The following is a 17,229-nucleotide window of genomic DNA, read 5'->3' on the forward strand; positions in this document are numbered from 1 at the left end:
TTATTAAGTATCGTTATGGTCTATTGATGTATGAGGTGAAAACTATGAAAGTAGACTTACCAGCAAATCCGTTTCTAGATATATTTCATGACAGCACTGTAGAAGGTTGATTCCCTACCCTAATAGGGACAGAGAACACAAAGAGGTGAAATAGTCCTTCCTCATTGACTGTCCAAAGGATTTTTCTAGTGCCAAAAGAACAACAGACATATGCACAAAAAATCTGTTTGATGTTCCTACAGTTCTTTTTTGAGAGGACAAATTCAGATTCACTCCAAAGACTCTCAGGAAATTTTTCAAAACCACATTACTTAGTTTTGTTTGACCTCATCTAATCAATAAATGAAGAAAAAAGTTTCTTGAAATTAAAAGTTGATGTCAGAGGTGGGATTTGAACCACTTGTAAACGGTGAAGAAAAAGCATTTTGCCGAAACCCGGGATTGGACCAAGGACCTTTAGATCTTCAGTCTAACGCTCTCCCAACTGAGCTATTTCAGCCATATCTATACATTTTCTGGGGGGTTTGACACTCTGCAAATGTCAAGTGTCACACCTGGAGGGATATATTATAATTTTTCATTTGACTGTTTTTTGAAGCATGATTTCTATTTGAAACACCTTCCATTTTGCTGTACATATTTAATAACATTCATTAACTATTTGTGAATGAGTAGAAAAAGACAGCAATTTTGCCATTGAATTTTTACATTTTCAGTTTGTCTCCATGCACCAGTATAATTCTGACCCTGTGCTTCTAGAATAGGTCATGGTCGCACATAAAACACAATTTGCATGCATAATGTTACATCAAGTTTTATTTTTTATGAGATGCAAACAATTGGAGCAAAAAAGAGACAAAAATTTAGAGAAAATATTTTATTGATTTTTAATGTTAAAAGTGAGACCATTTGTCCCAAAATGTGCTGAAACATGTCAGAATGACATGGGCATTTCACATTTTTTAAACTATGATTACCTACTTGTTACGTTTTTGTTTATTAAGTATCGTTATGGTCTATTGATGTATGAGGTGAAAACTATGAAAGTAGACTTACCAGCAAATCCGTTTCTAGATATATTTCATGACAGCACTGTAGAAGGTTGATTCCCTACCCTAATAGGGACAGAGAACACAAAGAGGTGAAATAGTCCCTCCTCATTGACTGTCCAAAGGATTTTTCTAGTGCCAAAAGAACAACAGACATATGCACAAAAAATCTGTTTGATGTTCCTACAGTTCTTTTTTGAGAGGACAAATTCAGATTCACTCCAAAGACTCTCAGGAAATTTTTCAAAACCACATTACTAAGTTTTGTTTGACCTCATCTAATCAATAAATGAAGAAAAAAGTTTCTTGAAATTAAAAGTTGATGTCAGAGGTGGGATTTGAACCACTTGTAAACGGTGAAGAAAAAGCATTTTGCCGAAACCCGGGATTGGACCAGGGACCTTTAGATCTTCAGTCTAACGCTCTCCCAACTGAGCTATTTCGGCCATATCTATACAATTTCTGGGGGGTTTGACACTCTGCAAATGTCAAGTGTGACACCTGGAGGGATATATTATAATTTTTCATTTGACTGTTTTTTGAAGCATGATTTCTATTTGAAACGCCTTCCATTTTGCTGTACATATTTAATAACATTCATTAACTATTTGTGAATGAGTAGAAAAAGACAGCAATTTTGCCATTGAAGTTTTACATTTTCAGTTTGTCTCCATGCACCAGTATAATTCTGACCCTGTGCTTCTAGAATAGGTCATGGTCGCACATAAAACACAATTTGCATGCATAATGTTACATCAAGTTTTATTTTTTATGAGATGCAAACAATTGGAGCAAAAAAGAGACAAAAATTTAGAGAAAATATTTTATTGATTTTTAATGTTAAAAGTGAGACCATTTGTCCCAAAATGTGCTGAAACATGTCAGAATGACATGGGCATTTCACATTTTTTAAACTATGATTACCTACTTGTTACGTTTTTGTTTATTAAGTATCGTTATGGTCTATTGATGTATGAGGTGAAAACTATGAAAGTAGACTTACCAGCAAATCCGTTTCTAGATATATTTCATGACAGCACTGTAGAAGGTTGATTCCCTACCCTAATAGGGACAGAGAACACAAAGAGGTGAAATAGTCCCTCCTCATTGACTGTCCAAAGGATTTTTCTAGTGCCAAAAGAACAACAGACATATGCACAAAAAATCTGTTTGATGTTCCTAGAGTTCTTTTTTGAGAGGACAAATTCAGATTCACTCCAAAGACTCTCAGGAAATTTTTCAAAACAACATTACATGAAGATAAAGTTTCTTGAAATTAAATGTTCATGTCAGAAGTGGGATTTGAACCCACGCCTCCAGGGGAGACTGCGACCTGAACGCAGCGCCTTAGACCTCTCGGCCGTCCTGACTTCGATATGCAACTGGAACTTAACTTGTCACACCACCCCAAAAAAGTCAATAAATAACATTTTTTATATGCGTACTTTTCGTCTGCATTAATTTTTAAACCTCCATTTATTTTGTTTGGATATTAGAAATGTTAGATTTCTCACAAATGCGGTGATGCACCACATTTCTTCAGAAACTACTGTTTGGCCACACAGCAGGGCTTTGAAAGGAAGAGCCCTATTTGGGTTTTGCAATGCAGATTTTGCAGGAATACCTTGCAGATGAAATTTGCAGAGTACCAAAACAGCGGAAAATCTCCCAAAGTGACCACATTTTAGAAATTATTTTGCACAATGAGTTAATCAACACCTGCAATTACTATTGTCAGCCTATAGGTGTTTTCACTCTGAACCATCCAGCATTGCAAGTATGCCAGTTTAGTGCCCAGCTTTTGCTTGCAGAGACAAGCAACCCATACAGTTTTAAGTGGGCTCTACTCACTGGAGCAATGTCAAATATGTAGATGCTTTGTCTCACCATTAAAGTAGAAACCTCCTATATTTCAAATTAAAGATGACGGACCTGTGTGGAGCTTGTGTTTTTTGCCTTTTTGACTTTGTCCACAGCATATTTTTTAAGGACATTTGTCTCAGTAATGCCTCAGTGTTTCAAAGTCAAACAAGCTGACTATAATCATTCAGCTAGTGTCTGATAAGTGCTGTCTGTTTCAGCTATCAGGTTACCTTTTAATCCTCTTACAGCTAAGTCAATCTGAAATAAAACAAAATAGAGGAAAAATTACTAAAAAACATTCATGTGTTCAAAAGGAAAAAGTTACCGTTTCTCAAATTTTTAACATTTTGTTTTCTGTAGATAGTTAAGATTTTTAGGCCTTTTGATCATGATCAGTCCATGTGCTTTGTTTAATATCTCCTTAAAATGTAAACGGTGAAGTAAAAGCATTTTGCCGAAACCCGGGACCTTTAGATATTCAGTCTAACGCTCTCCCAACTGAGCTATTTCGGCCATTTGTATACATTTTCTGGGGGGTTTGACACTCTGCAAATGTCAAGTGTCACACCTGGAGGGATATATTATAATTTTTCATTTGACTGTTTTTTGAAGCATGATTTCTATTTGAAACGCCTTCCATTTTGCTGCACATATTTAATAACATTCATTAACTATTTGTGAATGAGTAGAAAAAGACAGCAATTTTGCCATTGAATTTTTACATTTTCAGTTTGTCTCCATGCACCAGTATAATTCTGACCCCGTGCTTCTAGAATAGGTCATGGTCGCACATAAAACACAATTTGCATGCATAATGTTACATCAAGTTTTATTTTTTATGAGATGCAAACAATTGGAGCAAAAAAGAGACAAAAATTTAGAGAAAATATTTTATTGATTGTTAATGTTAAAAGTGAGACCATTTGTCCCAAAATGTGCTGAAACATGTCAGAATGACATGGGCATTTCACATTTTTTAAAATATGATTAGCTACTTGTTACGTTTTTGTTTATTAAGTATCGTTATGGTCTATTGATGTATGAGGTGAAAACTATGAAAGTAGACTTACCAGCAAATCCGTTTCTAGATATATTTCATGACAGCACTGTAGAAGGTTGATTCCCTACCCTAATAGGGACAGAGAACACAAAGAGGTGAAATAGTCCCTCCTCATTGACTGTCCAAAGGATTTTTCTAGTGCCAAAAGAACAACAGACATATGCACAAAAAATCTGTTTGATGTTCCTAGAGTTCTTTTTTGAGAGGACAAATTCAGATTCACTCCAAAGACTCTCAGGAAATTTTTCAAAACCACATTACTAAGTTTTGTTTGACCTCATCTAATCAATAAATGAAGAAAAAAGTTTCTTGAAATTAAAAGTTCATGTCAGAGGTGGGATTTGAACCACTTGTAAACGGTGAAGAAAAAGCATTTTGCCGAAACCCGGGATTGGACCAAGGACCTTTAGATCTTCAGTCTAACGCTCTCCCAACTGAGCTATTTCAGCCATATCTATACATTTTCTGGGGGGTTTGACACTCTGCAAATGTCAAGTGTCACACCTGGAGGGATATATTATAATTTTTCATTTGACTGTGTTTTGAAGCATGATTTCTATTTGAAACACCTTCCATTTTGCTGTACATATTTAATAACATTCATTAACTATTTGTGAATGAGTAGAAAAAGACAGCAATTTTGCCATTGAATTTTTACATTTTCAGTTTGTCTCCATGCACCAGTATAATTCTGACCCTGTGCTTCTAGAATAGGTCATGGTCGCACATAAAACACAATTTGCATGCATAATGTTACATCAAGTTTTATTTTTTATGAGATGCAAACAATTGGAGCAAAAAAGAGACAAAAATTTAGAGAAAATATTTTATTGATTTTTAATGTTAAAAGTGAGACCATTTGTCCCAAAATGTGCTGAAACATGTCAGAATGACATGGGCATTTCACATTTTTTAAACTATGATTACCTACTTGTTACGTTTTTGTTTATTAAGTATCGTTATGGTCTATTGATGTATGAGGTGAAAACTATGAAAGTAGACTTACCAGCAAATCCGTTTCTAGATATATTTCATGACAGCACTGTAGAAGGTTGATTCCCTACCCTAATAGGGACAGAGAACACAAAGAGGTGAAATAGTCCCTCCTCATTGACTGTCCAAAGGATTTTTCTAGTGCCAAAAGAACAACAGACATATGCACAAAAAATCTGTTTGATGTTCCTACAGTTCTTTTTTGAGAGGACAAATTCAGATTCACTCCAAAGACTCTCAGGAAATTTTTCAAAACCACATTACTAAGTTTTGTTTGACCTCATCTAATCAATAAATGAAGAAAAAAGTTTCTTGAAATTAAAAGTTGATGTCAGAGGTGGGATTTGAACCACTTGTAAACGGTGAAGAAAAAGCATTTTGCCGAAACCCGGGATTGGACCAGGGACCTTTAGATCTTCAGTCTAACGCTCTCCCAACTGAGCTATTTCGGCCATATCTATACAATTTCTGGGGGGTTTGACACTCTGCAAATGTCAAGTGTGACACCTGGAGGGATATATTATAATTTTTCATTTGACTGTTTTTTGAAGCATGATTTCTATTTGAAACGCCTTCCATTTTGCTGTACATATTTAATAACATTCATTAACTATTTGTGAATGAGTAGAAAAAGACAGCAATTTTGCCATTGAAGTTTTACATTTTCAGTTTGTCTCCATGCACCAGTATAATTCTGACCCTGTGCTTCTAGAATAGGTCATGGTCGCACATAAAACACAATTTGCATGCATAATGTTACATCAAGTTTTATTTTTTATGAGATGCAAACAATTGGAGCAAAAAAGAGACAAAAATTTAGAGAAAATATTTTATTGATTTTTAATGTTAAAAGTGAGACCATTTGTCCCAAAATGTGCTGAAACATGTCAGAATGACATGGGCATTTCACATTTTTTAAACTATGATTACCTACTTGTTACGTTTTTGTTTATTAAGTATCGTTATGGTCTATTGATGTATGAGGTGAAAACTATGAAAGTAGACTTACCAGCAAATCCGTTTCTAGATATATTTCATGACAGCACTGTAGAAGGTTGATTCCCTACCCTAATATGGACAGAGAACACAAAGAGGTGAAATAGTCCCTCCTCATTGACTGTCCAAAGGATTTTTCTAGTGCCAAAAGAACAACAGACATATGCACAAAAAATCTGTTTGATGTTCCTAGAGTTCTTTTTTGAGAGGACAAATTCAGATTCACTCCAAAGACTCTCAGGAAATTTTTCAAAACCACATTACTAAGTTTTGTTTGACCTCATCTAATCAATAAATGAAGAAAAAAGTTTCTTGAAATTAAAAGTTGATGTCAGAGGTGGGATTTGAACCACTTGTAAACGGTGAAGAAAAAGCATTTTGCCGAAACCCGGGATTGGACCAAGGACCTTTAGATCTTCAGTCTAACGCTCTCCCAACTGAGCTATTTCAGCCATATCTATACATTTTCTGGGGGGTTTGACACTCTGCAAATGTCAAGTGTCACACCTGGAGGGATATATTATAATTTTTCATTTGACTGTTTTTTGAAGCATGATTTCTATTTGAAACACCTTCCATTTTGCTGTACATATTTAATAACATTCATTAACTATTTGTGAATGAGTAGAAAAAGACAGCAATTTTGCCATTGAATTTTTACATTTTCAGTTTGTCTCCATGCACCAGTATAATTCTGACCCTGTGCTTCTAGAATAGGTCATGGTCGCACATAAAACACAATTTGCATGCATAATGTTACATCAAGTTTTATTTTTTATGAGATGCAAACAATTGGAGCAAAAAAGAGACAAAAATTTAGAGAAAATATTTTATTGATTTTTAATGTTAAAAGTGAGACCATTTGTCCCAAAATGTGCTGAAACATGTCAGAATGACATGGGCATTTCACATTTTTTAAACTATGATTACCTACTTGTTACGTTTTTGTTTATTAAGTATCGTTATGGTCTATTGATGTATGAGGTGAAAACTATGAAAGTAGACTTACCAGCAAATCCGTTTCTAGATATATTTCATGACAGCACTGTAGAAGGTTGATTCCCTACCCTAATAGGGACAGAGAACACAAAGAGGTGAAATAGTCCCTCCTCATTGACTGTCCAAAGGATTTTTCTAGTGCCAAAAGAACAACAGACATATGCACAAAAAATCTGTTTGATGTTCCTACAGTTCTTTTTTGAGAGGACAAATTCAGATTCACTCCAAAGACTCTCAGGAAATTTTTCAAAACCACATTACTAAGTTTTGTTTGACCTCATCTAATCAATAAATGAAGAAAAAAGTTTCTTGAAATTAAAAGTTGATGTCAGAGGTGGGATTTGAACCACTTGTAAACGGTGAAGAAAAAGCATTTTGCCGAAACCCGGGATTGGACCAAGGACCTTTAGATCTTCAGTCTAACGCTCTCCCAACTGAGCTATTTCAGCCATATCTATACATTTTCTGGGGGGTTTGACACTCTGCAAATGTCAAGTGTCACACCTGGAGGGATATATTATAATTTTTCATTTGACTGTTTTTTGAAGCATGATTTCTATTTGAAACACCTTCCATTTTGCTGTACATATTTAATAACATTCATTAACTATTTGTGAATGAGTAGAAAAAGACAGCAATTTTGCCATTGAATTTTTACATTTTCAGTTTGTCTCCATGCACCAGTATAATTCTGACCCTGTGCTTCTAGAATAGGTCATGGTCGCACATAAAACACAATTTGCATGCATAATGTTACATCAAGTTTTATTTTTTATGAGATGCAAACAATTGGAGCAAAAAAGAGACAAAAATTTAGAGAAAATATTTTATTGATTTTTAATGTTAAAAGTGAGACCATTTGTCCCAAAATGTGCTGAAACATGTCAGAATGACATGGGCATTTCACATTTTTTAAACTATGATTACCTACTTGTTACGTTTTTGTTTATTAAGTATCGTTATGGTCTATTGATGTATGAGGTGAAAACTATGAAAGTAGACTTACCAGCAAATCCGTTTCTAGATATATTTCATGACAGCACTGTAGAAGGTTGATTCCCTACCCTAATAGGGACAGAGAACACAAAGAGGTGAAATAGTCCCTCCTCATTGACTGTCCAAAGGATTTTTCTAGTGCCAAAAGAACAACAGACATATGCACAAAAAATCTGTTTGATGTTCCTACAGTTCTTTTTTGAGAGGACAAATTCAGATTCACTCCAAAGACTCTCAGGAAATTTTTCAAAACCACATTACTAAGTTTTGTTTGACCTCATCTAATCAATAAATGAAGAAAAAAGTTTCTTGAAATTAAAAGTTGATGTCAGAGGTGGGATTTGAACCACTTGTAAACGGTGAAGAAAAAGCATTTTGCCGAAACCCGGGATTGGACCAGGGACCTTTAGATCTTCAGTCTAACGCTCTCCCAACTGAGCTATTTCGGCCATATCTATACAATTTCTGGGGGGTTTGACACTCTGCAAATGTCAAGTGTGACACCTGGAGGGATATATTATAATTTTTCATTTGACTGTTTTTTGAAGCATGATTTCTATTTGAAACGCCTTCCATTTTGCTGTACATATTTAATAACATTCATTAACTATTTGTGAATGAGTAGAAAAAGACAGCAATTTTGCCATTGAAGTTTTACATTTTCAGTTTGTCTCCATGCACCAGTATAATTCTGACCCTGTGCTTCTAGAATAGGTCATGGTCGCACATAAAACACAATTTACATGCATAATGTTACATCAAGTTTTATTTTTTATGAGATGCAAACAATTGGAGCAAAAAAGAGACAAAAATTTAGAGAAAATATTTTATTGATTTTTAATGTTAAAAGTGAGACCATTTGTCCCAAAATGTGCTGAAACATGTCAGAATGACATGGGCATTTCACATTTTTTAAACTATGATTACCTACTTGTTACGTTTTTGTTTATTAAGTATCGTTATGGTCTATTGATGTATGAGGTGAAAACTATGAAAGTAGACTTACCAGCAAATCCGTTTCTAGATATATTTCATGACAGCACTGTAGAAGGTTGATTCCCTACCCTAATAGGGACAGAGAACACAAAGAGGTGAAATAGTCCCTCCTCATTGACTGTCCAAAGGATTTTTCTAGTGCCAAAAGAACAACAGACATATGCACAAAAAATCTGTTTGATGTTCCTAGAGTTCTTTTTTGAGAGGACAAATTCAGATTCACTCCAAAGACTCTCAGGAAATTTTTCAAAACCACATTACTAAGTTTTGTTTGACCTCATCTAATCAATAAATGAAGAAAAAAGTTTCTTGAAATTAAATGTTGATGTCAGAAGTGGGATTTGAACCAACGCCTCCAGGGGAGACTGCGACCTGAACGCAGCGCCTTAGACCTCTCGGCCGTCCTGACTTCGATATGCAACTGGAACTTAACTTGTCACACCACCCCAAAAAAGTCAATAAATAACATTTTTTATATGCGTACTTTTCGTCTGCATTAATTTTTAAACCTCCATTTATTTTGTTTGGATATTAGAAATGTTAGATTTCTCACAAATGCGGTGATGCACCACATTTCTTCAGAAACTACTGTTTGGCCACACAGCAGGGCTTTGAAAGGAAGAGCCCTATTTGGGTTTTGCAATGCAGATTTTGCAGGAATACCTTGCAGATGAAATTTGCAGAGTACCAAAACAGCGGAAAATCTCCCAAAGTGGCCACATTTTAGAAATTATTTTGCACAATGTGTTAATCAACACCTGCAATTACTATTGTCAGCCTATAGGTGTTTTCACTCTGAACCATCCAGCATTGCAAGTATGCCAGTTTAGTGCCCAGCTTTTGCTTGCAGAGACAAGCAACCCATACAGTTTTAAGTGGGCTCTACTCACTGGAGCAATGTCAAATATGTAGATGCTTTGTCTCACCATTAAAGTAGAAACCTCCTATATTTCAAATTAAAGATGACGGACCTGTGTGGAGCTTGTGTTTTTTGCCTTTTTGACTTTGTCCACAGCATATTTTTTAAGGACATTTGTCTCAGTAATGCCTCAGTGTTTCAAAGTCAAACAAGCTGACTATAATCATTCAGCTAGTGTCTGATAAGTGCTGTCTGTTTCAGCTATCAGGTTACCTTTTAATCCTCTTACAGCTAAGTCAATCTGAAATAAAACAAAATAGAGGAAAAATTACTAAAAAACATTCATGTGTTCAAAAGGAAAAAGTTACCGTTTCTCAAATTTTTAACATTTTGTTTTCTGTAGATAGTTAAGATTTTTAGGCCTTTTGATCATGATCAGTCCATGTGCTTTGTTTAATATCTCCTTAAAATGTAAACGGTGAAGTAAAAGCATTTTGCCGAAACCCGGGACCTTTAGATGTTCAGTCTAACGCTCTCCCAACTGAGCTATTTCGGCCATTTGTATACATTTTCTGGGGGGTTTGACACTCTGCAAATGTCAAGTGTCACACCTGGAGGGATATATTATAATTTTTCATTTGACTGTTTTTTGAAGCATGATTTCTATTTGAAACGCCTTCCATTTTGCTGCACATATTTAATAACATTCATTAACTATTTGTGAATGAGTAGAAAAAGACAGCAATTTTGCCATTGAATTTTTACATTTTCAGTTTGTCTCCATGCACCAGTATAATTCTGACCCCGTGCTTCTAGAATAGGTCATGGTCGCACATAAAACACAATTTGCATGCATAATGTTACATCAAGTTTTATTTTTTATGAGATGCAAACAATTGGAGCAAAAAAGAAACAAAAATTTAGAGAAAATATTTTATTGATTGTTAATGTTAAAAGTGAGACCATTTGTCCCAAAATGTGCTGAAACATGTCAGAATGACATGGGCATTTCACATTTTTTAAAATATGATTAGCTCCTTGTTACGTTTTTGTTTATTAAGTATCGTTATGGTCTATTGATGTATGAGGTGAAAACTATGAAAGTAGACTTACCAGCAAATCCGTTTCTAGATATATTTCATGACAGCACTGTAGAAGGTTGATTCCCTACCCTAATAGGGACAGAGAACACAAAGAGGTGAAATAGTCCCTCCTCATTGACTGTCCAAAGGATTTTTCTAGTGCCAAAAGAACAACAGACATATGCACAAAAAATCTGTTTGATGTTCCTAGAGTTCTTTTTTGAGAGGACAAATTCAGATTCACTCCAAAGACTCTCAGGAAATTTTTCAAAACCACATTACTAAGTTTTGTTTGACCTCATCTAATCAATAAATGAAGAAAAAAGTTTCTTGAAATTAAAAGTTGATGTCAGAGGTGGGATTTGAACCACTTGTAAACGGTGAAGAAAAAGCATTTTGCCGAAACCCGGGATTGGACCAAGGACCTTTAGATCTTCAGTCTAACGCTCTCCCAACTGAGCTATTTCAGCCATATCTATACATTTTCTGGGGGGTTTGACACTGCAAATGTCAAGTGTCACACCTGGAGGGATATATTATAATTTTTCATTTGACTGTGTTTTGAAGCATGATTTCTATTTGAAACACCTTCCATTTTGCTGTACATATTTAATAACATTCATTAACTATTTGTGAATGAGTAGAAAAAGACAGCAATTTTGCCATTGAATTTTTACATTTTCAGTTTGTCTCCATGCACCAGTATAATTCTGACCCTGTGCTTCTAGAATAGGTCATGGTCGCACATAAAACACAATTTGCATGCATAATGTTACATCAAGTTTTATTTTTTATGAGATGCAAACAATTGGAGCAAAAAAGAGACAAAAATTTAGAGAAAATATTTTATTGATTTTTAATGTTAAAAGTGAGACCATTTGTCCCAAAATGTGCTGAAACATGTCAGAATGACATGGGCATTTCACATTTTTTAAACTATGATTACCTACTTGTTACGTTTTTGTTTATTAAGTATCGTTATGGTCTATTGATGTATGAGGTGAAAACTATGAAAGTAGACTTACCAGCAAATCCGTTTCTAGATATATTTCATGACAGCACTGTAGAAGGTTGATTCCCTACCCTAATAGGGACAGAGAACACAAAGAGGTGAAATAGTCCCTCCTCATTGACTGTCCAAAGGATTTTTCTAGTGCCAAAAGAACAACAGACATATGCACAAAAAATCTGTTTGATGTTCCTACAGTTCTTTTTTGAGAGGACAAATTCAGATTCACTCCAAAGACTCTCAGGAAATTTTTCAAAACCACATTACTAAGTTTTGTTTGACCTCATCTAATCAATAAATGAAGAAAAAAGTTTCTTGAAATTAAAAGTTGATGTCAGAGGTGGGATTTGAACCACTTGTAAACGGTGAAGAAAAAGCATTTTGCCGAAACCCGGGATTGGACCAAGGACCTTTAGATCTTCAGTCTAACGCTCTCCCAACTGAGCTATTTCAGCCATATCTATACATTTTCTGGGGGGTTTGACACTCTGCAAATGTCAAGTGTCACACCTGGAGGGATATATTATAATTTTTCATTTGACTGTTTTTTGAAGCATGATTTCTATTTGAAACACCTTCCATTTTGCTGTACATATTTAATAACATTCATTAACTATTTGTGAATGAGTAGAAAAAGACAGCAATTTTGCCATTGAATTTTTACATTTTCAGTTTGTCTCCATGCACCAGTATAATTCTGACCCTGTGCTTCTAGAATAGGTCATGGTCGCACATAAAACACAATTTGCATGCATAATGTTACATCAAGTTTTATTTTTTATGAGATGCAAACAATTGGAGCAAAAAAGAGACAAAAATTTAGAGAAAATATTTTATTGATTTTTAATGTTAAAAGTGAGACCATTTGTCCCAAAATGTGCTGAAACATGTCAGAATGACATGGGCATTTCACATTTTTTAAACTATGATTACCTACTTGTTACGTTTTTGTTTATTAAGTATCGTTATGGTCTATTGATGTATGAGGTGAAAACTATGAAAGTAGACTTACCAGCAAATCCGTTTCTAGATATATTTCATGACAGCACTGTAGAAGGTTGATTCCCTACCCTAATAGGGACAGAGAACACAAAGAGGTGAAATAGTCCCTCCTCATTGACTGTCCAAAGGATTTTTCTAGTGCCAAAAGAACAACAGACATATGCACAAAAAATCTGTTTGATGTTCCTACAGTTCTTTTTTGAGAGGACAAATTCAGATTCACTCCAAAGACTCTCAGGAAATTTTTCAAAACCACATTACTAAGTTTTGTTTGACCTCATCTAATCAATAAATGAAGAAAAAAGTTTCTTGAAATTAAAAGTTGATGTCAGAGGTGGGATTTGAACCACTTGTAAACGGTGAAGAAAAAGCATTTTGCCGAAACCCGGGACCTTTAGATCTTCAGTCTAACGCTCTCCCAACTGAGCTATTTCGGCCATATCTATACAATTTCTGGGGGGTTTGACACTCTGCAAATGTCAAGTGTGACACCTGGAGGGATATATTATAATTTTTCATTTGACTGTTTTTTGAAGCATGATTTCTATTTGAAACGCCTTCCATTTTGCTGTACATATTTAATAACATTCATTAACTATTTGTGAATGAGTAGAAAAAGACAGCAATTTTGCCATTGAAGTTTTACATTTTCAGTTTGTCTCCATGCACCAGTATAATTCTGACCCTGTGCTTCTAGAATAGGTCATGGTCGCACATAAAACACAATTTGCATGCATAATGTTACATCAAGTTTTATTTTTTATGAGATGCAAACAATTGGAGCAAAAAAGAGACAAAAATTTAGAGAAAATATTTTATTGATTTTTAATGTTAAAAGTGAGACCATTTGTCCCAAAATGTGCTGAAACATGTCAGAATGACATGGGCATTTCACATTTTTTAAACTATGATTACCTACTTGTTACGTTTTTGTTTATTAAGTATCGTTATGGTCTATTGATGTATGAGGTGATAACTATGAAAGTAGACTTACCAGCAAATCCGTTTCTAGATATATTTCATGACAGCACTGTAGAAGGTTGATTCCCTACCCTAATAGGGACAGAGAACACAAAGAGGTGAAATAGTCCCTCCTCATTGACTGTCCAAAGGATTTTTCTAGTGCCAAAAGAACAACAGACATATGCACAAAAAATCTGTTTGATGTTCCTAGAGTTCTTTTTTGAGAGGACAAATTCAGATTCACTCCAAAGACTCTCAGGAAATTTTTCAAAACAACATTACATGAAGATAAAGTTTCTTGAAATTAAATGTTGATGTCAGAGGTGGGATTTGAACCACTTGTAAACGGTGAAGAAAAAGCATTTTGCCGAAACCCGGGATTGGACCAAGGACCTTTAGATCTTCAGTCTAACGCTCTCCCAACTGAGCTATTTCAGCCATATCTATACATTTTCTGGGGGGTTTGACACTCTGCAAATGTCAAGTGTCACACCTGGAGGGATATATTATAATTTTTCATTTGACTGTTTTTTGAAGCATGATTTCTATTTGAAACACCTTCCATTTTGCTGTACATATTTAATAACATTCATTAACTATTTGTGAATGAGTAGAAAAAGACAGCAATTTTGCCATTGAATTTTTACATTTTCAGTTTGTCTCCATGCACCAGTATAATTCTGACCCTGTGCTTCTAGAATAGGTCATGGTCGCACATAAAACACAATTTGCATGCATAATGTTACATCAAGTTTTATTTTTTATGAGATGCAAACAATTGGAGCAAAAAAGAGACAAAAATTTAGAGAAAATATTTTATTGATTTTTAATGTTAAAAGTGAGACCATTTGTCCCAAAATGTGCTGAAACATGTCAGAATGACATGGGCATTTCACATTTTTTAAACTATGATTACCTACTTGTTACGTTTTTGTTTATTAAGTATCGTTATGGTCTATTGATGTATGAGGTGAAAACTATGAAAGTAGACTTACCAGCAAATCCGTTTCTAGATATATTTCATGACAGCACTGTAGAAGGTTGATTCCCTACCCTAATAGGGACAGAGAACACAAAGAGGTGAAATAGTCCCTCCTCATTGACTGTCCAAAGGATTTTTCTAGTGCCAAAAGAACAACAGACATATGCACAAAAAATCTGTTTGATGTTCCTACAGTTCTTTTTTGAGAGGACAAATTCAGATTCACTCCAAAGACTCTCAGGAAATTTTTCAAAACCACATTACTAAGTTTTGTTTGACCTCATCTAATCAATAAATGAAGAAAAAAGTTTCTTGAAATTAAAAGTTGATGTCAGAGGTGGGATTTGAACCACTTGTAAACGGTGAAGAAAAAGCATTTTGCCGAAACCCGGGACCTTTAGATCTTCAGTCTAACGCTCTCCCAACTGAGCTATTTCGGCCATATCTATACAATTTCTGGGGGGTTTGACACTCTGCAAATGTCAAGTGTGACACCTGGAGGGATATATTATAATTTTTCATTTGACTGTTTTTTGAAGCATGATTTCTATTTGAAACGCCTTCCATTTTGCTGTACATATTTAATAACATTCATTAACTATTTGTGAATGAGTAGAAAAAGACAGCAATTTTGCCATTGAAGTTTTACATTTTCAGTTTGTCTCCATGCACCAGTATAATTCTGACCCTGTGCTTCTAGAATAGGTCATGGTCGCACATAAAACACAATTTGCATGCATAATGTTACATCAAGTTTTATTTTTTATGAGATGCAAACAATTGGAGCAAAAAAGAGACAAAAATTTAGAGAAAATATTTTATTGATTTTTAATGTTAAAAGTGAGACCATTTGTCCCAAAATGTGCTGAAACATGTCAGAATGACATGGGCATTTCACATTTTTTAAACTATGATTACCTACTTGTTACGTTTTTGTTTATTAAGTATCGTTATGGTCTATTGATGTATGAGGTGATAACTATGAAAGTAGACTTACCAGCAAATCCGTTTCTAGATATATTTCATGACAGCACTGTAGAAGGTTGATTCCCTACCCTAATAGGGACAGAGAACACAAAGAGGTGAAATAGTCCCTCCTCATTGACTGTCCAAAGGATTTTTCTAGTGCCAAAAGAACAACAGACATATGCACAAAAAATCTGTTTGATGTTCCTAGAGTTCTTTTTTGAGAGGACAAATTCAGATTCACTCCAAAGACTCTCAGGAAATTTTTCAAAACAACATTACATGAAGATAAAGTTTCTTGAAATTAAATGTTGATGTCAGAAGTGGGATTTGAACCCACGCCTCCAGGGGAGACTGCGACCTGAACGCAGCGCCTTAGACCTCTCGGCCGTCCTGACTTCGATATGCAACTGGAACTTAACTTGTCACACCACCCCAAAAAAGTCAATAAATAACATTTTTTATATGCGTACTTTTCGTCTGCATTAATTTTTAAACCTCCATTTATTTTGTTTGGATATTAGAAATGTTAGATTTCTCACAAATGCGGTGATGCACCACATTTCTTCAGAAACTACTGTTTGGCCACACAGCAGGGCTTTGAAAGGAAGAGCCCTATTTGGGTTTTGCAATGCAGATTTTGCAGGAATACCTTGCAGATGAAATTTGCAGAGTACCAAAACAGCGGAAAATCTCCCAAAGTGACCACATTTTAGAAATTATTTTGCACAATGAGTTAATCAACACCTGCAATTACTATTGTCAGCCTATAGGTGTTTTCACTCTGAACCATCCAGCATTGCAAGTATGCCAGTTTAGTGCCCAGCTTTTGCTTGCAGAGACAAGCAACCCATACAGTTTTAAGTGGGCTCTACTCACTGGAGCAATGTCAAATATGTAGATGCTTTGTCTCACCATTAAAGTAGAAACCTCCTATATTTCAAATTAAAGATGACGGACCTGTGTGGAGCTTGTGTTTTTTGCCTTTTTGACTTTGTCCACAGCATATTTTTTAAGGACATTTGTCTCAGTAATGCCTCAGTGTTTCAAAGTCAAACAAGCTGACTATAATCATTCAGCTAGTGTCTGATAAGTGCTGTCTGTTTCAGCTATCAGGTTACCTTTTAATCCTCTTACAGCTAAGTCAATCTGAAATAAAACAAAATAGAGGAAAAATTACTAAAAAACATTCATGTGTTCAAAAGGAAAAAGTTACCGTTTCTCAAATTTTTAACATTTTGTTTTCTGTAGATAGTTAAGATTTTTAGGCCTTTTGATCATGATCAGTCCATGTGCTTTGTTTAATATCTCCTTAAAATGTAAATGGTGAAGAAAAAGCATTTTGCCGAAACCCGGGACCTTTAGATCTTCAGTCTAACGCTCTCCCAACTGAGCTATTTCGGCCATATCTATA

The 17,229-nt window shown here is 34.9% G+C and overlaps 3 non-coding genes across 3 annotated transcripts; all 3 read right to left on the minus strand.

Annotated features, from left to right (window-relative positions):
- Window positions 1–1,422: 1,422 nt before the first annotated feature.
- Window positions 1,423–1,495, minus strand: TRNAF-GAA (transfer RNA phenylalanine (anticodon GAA)). Its single transcript has one exon. It is a non-coding gene; the product is annotated as a tRNA-Phe (tRNA).
- A 3,849-nt stretch (window positions 1,496–5,344) lies between these two features.
- Window positions 5,345–5,417, minus strand: TRNAF-GAA (transfer RNA phenylalanine (anticodon GAA)). Its single transcript has one exon. It is a non-coding gene; the product is annotated as a tRNA-Phe (tRNA).
- A 2,915-nt stretch (window positions 5,418–8,332) lies between these two features.
- TRNAF-GAA (transfer RNA phenylalanine (anticodon GAA)) lies at window positions 8,333–8,405 on the minus strand. Its single transcript has one exon. It is a non-coding gene; the product is annotated as a tRNA-Phe (tRNA).
- Window positions 8,406–17,229: the final 8,824 nt, after the last annotated feature.

This window comes from Dendrobates tinctorius, unplaced genomic scaffold (assembly GCF_039654945.1).
Source record: "Dendrobates tinctorius isolate UK_male_01 unplaced genomic scaffold, ASM3965494v1 ptg000184l, whole genome shotgun sequence".
Taxonomy (NCBI): domain Eukaryota; kingdom Metazoa; phylum Chordata; class Amphibia; order Anura; family Dendrobatidae; genus Dendrobates; species Dendrobates tinctorius.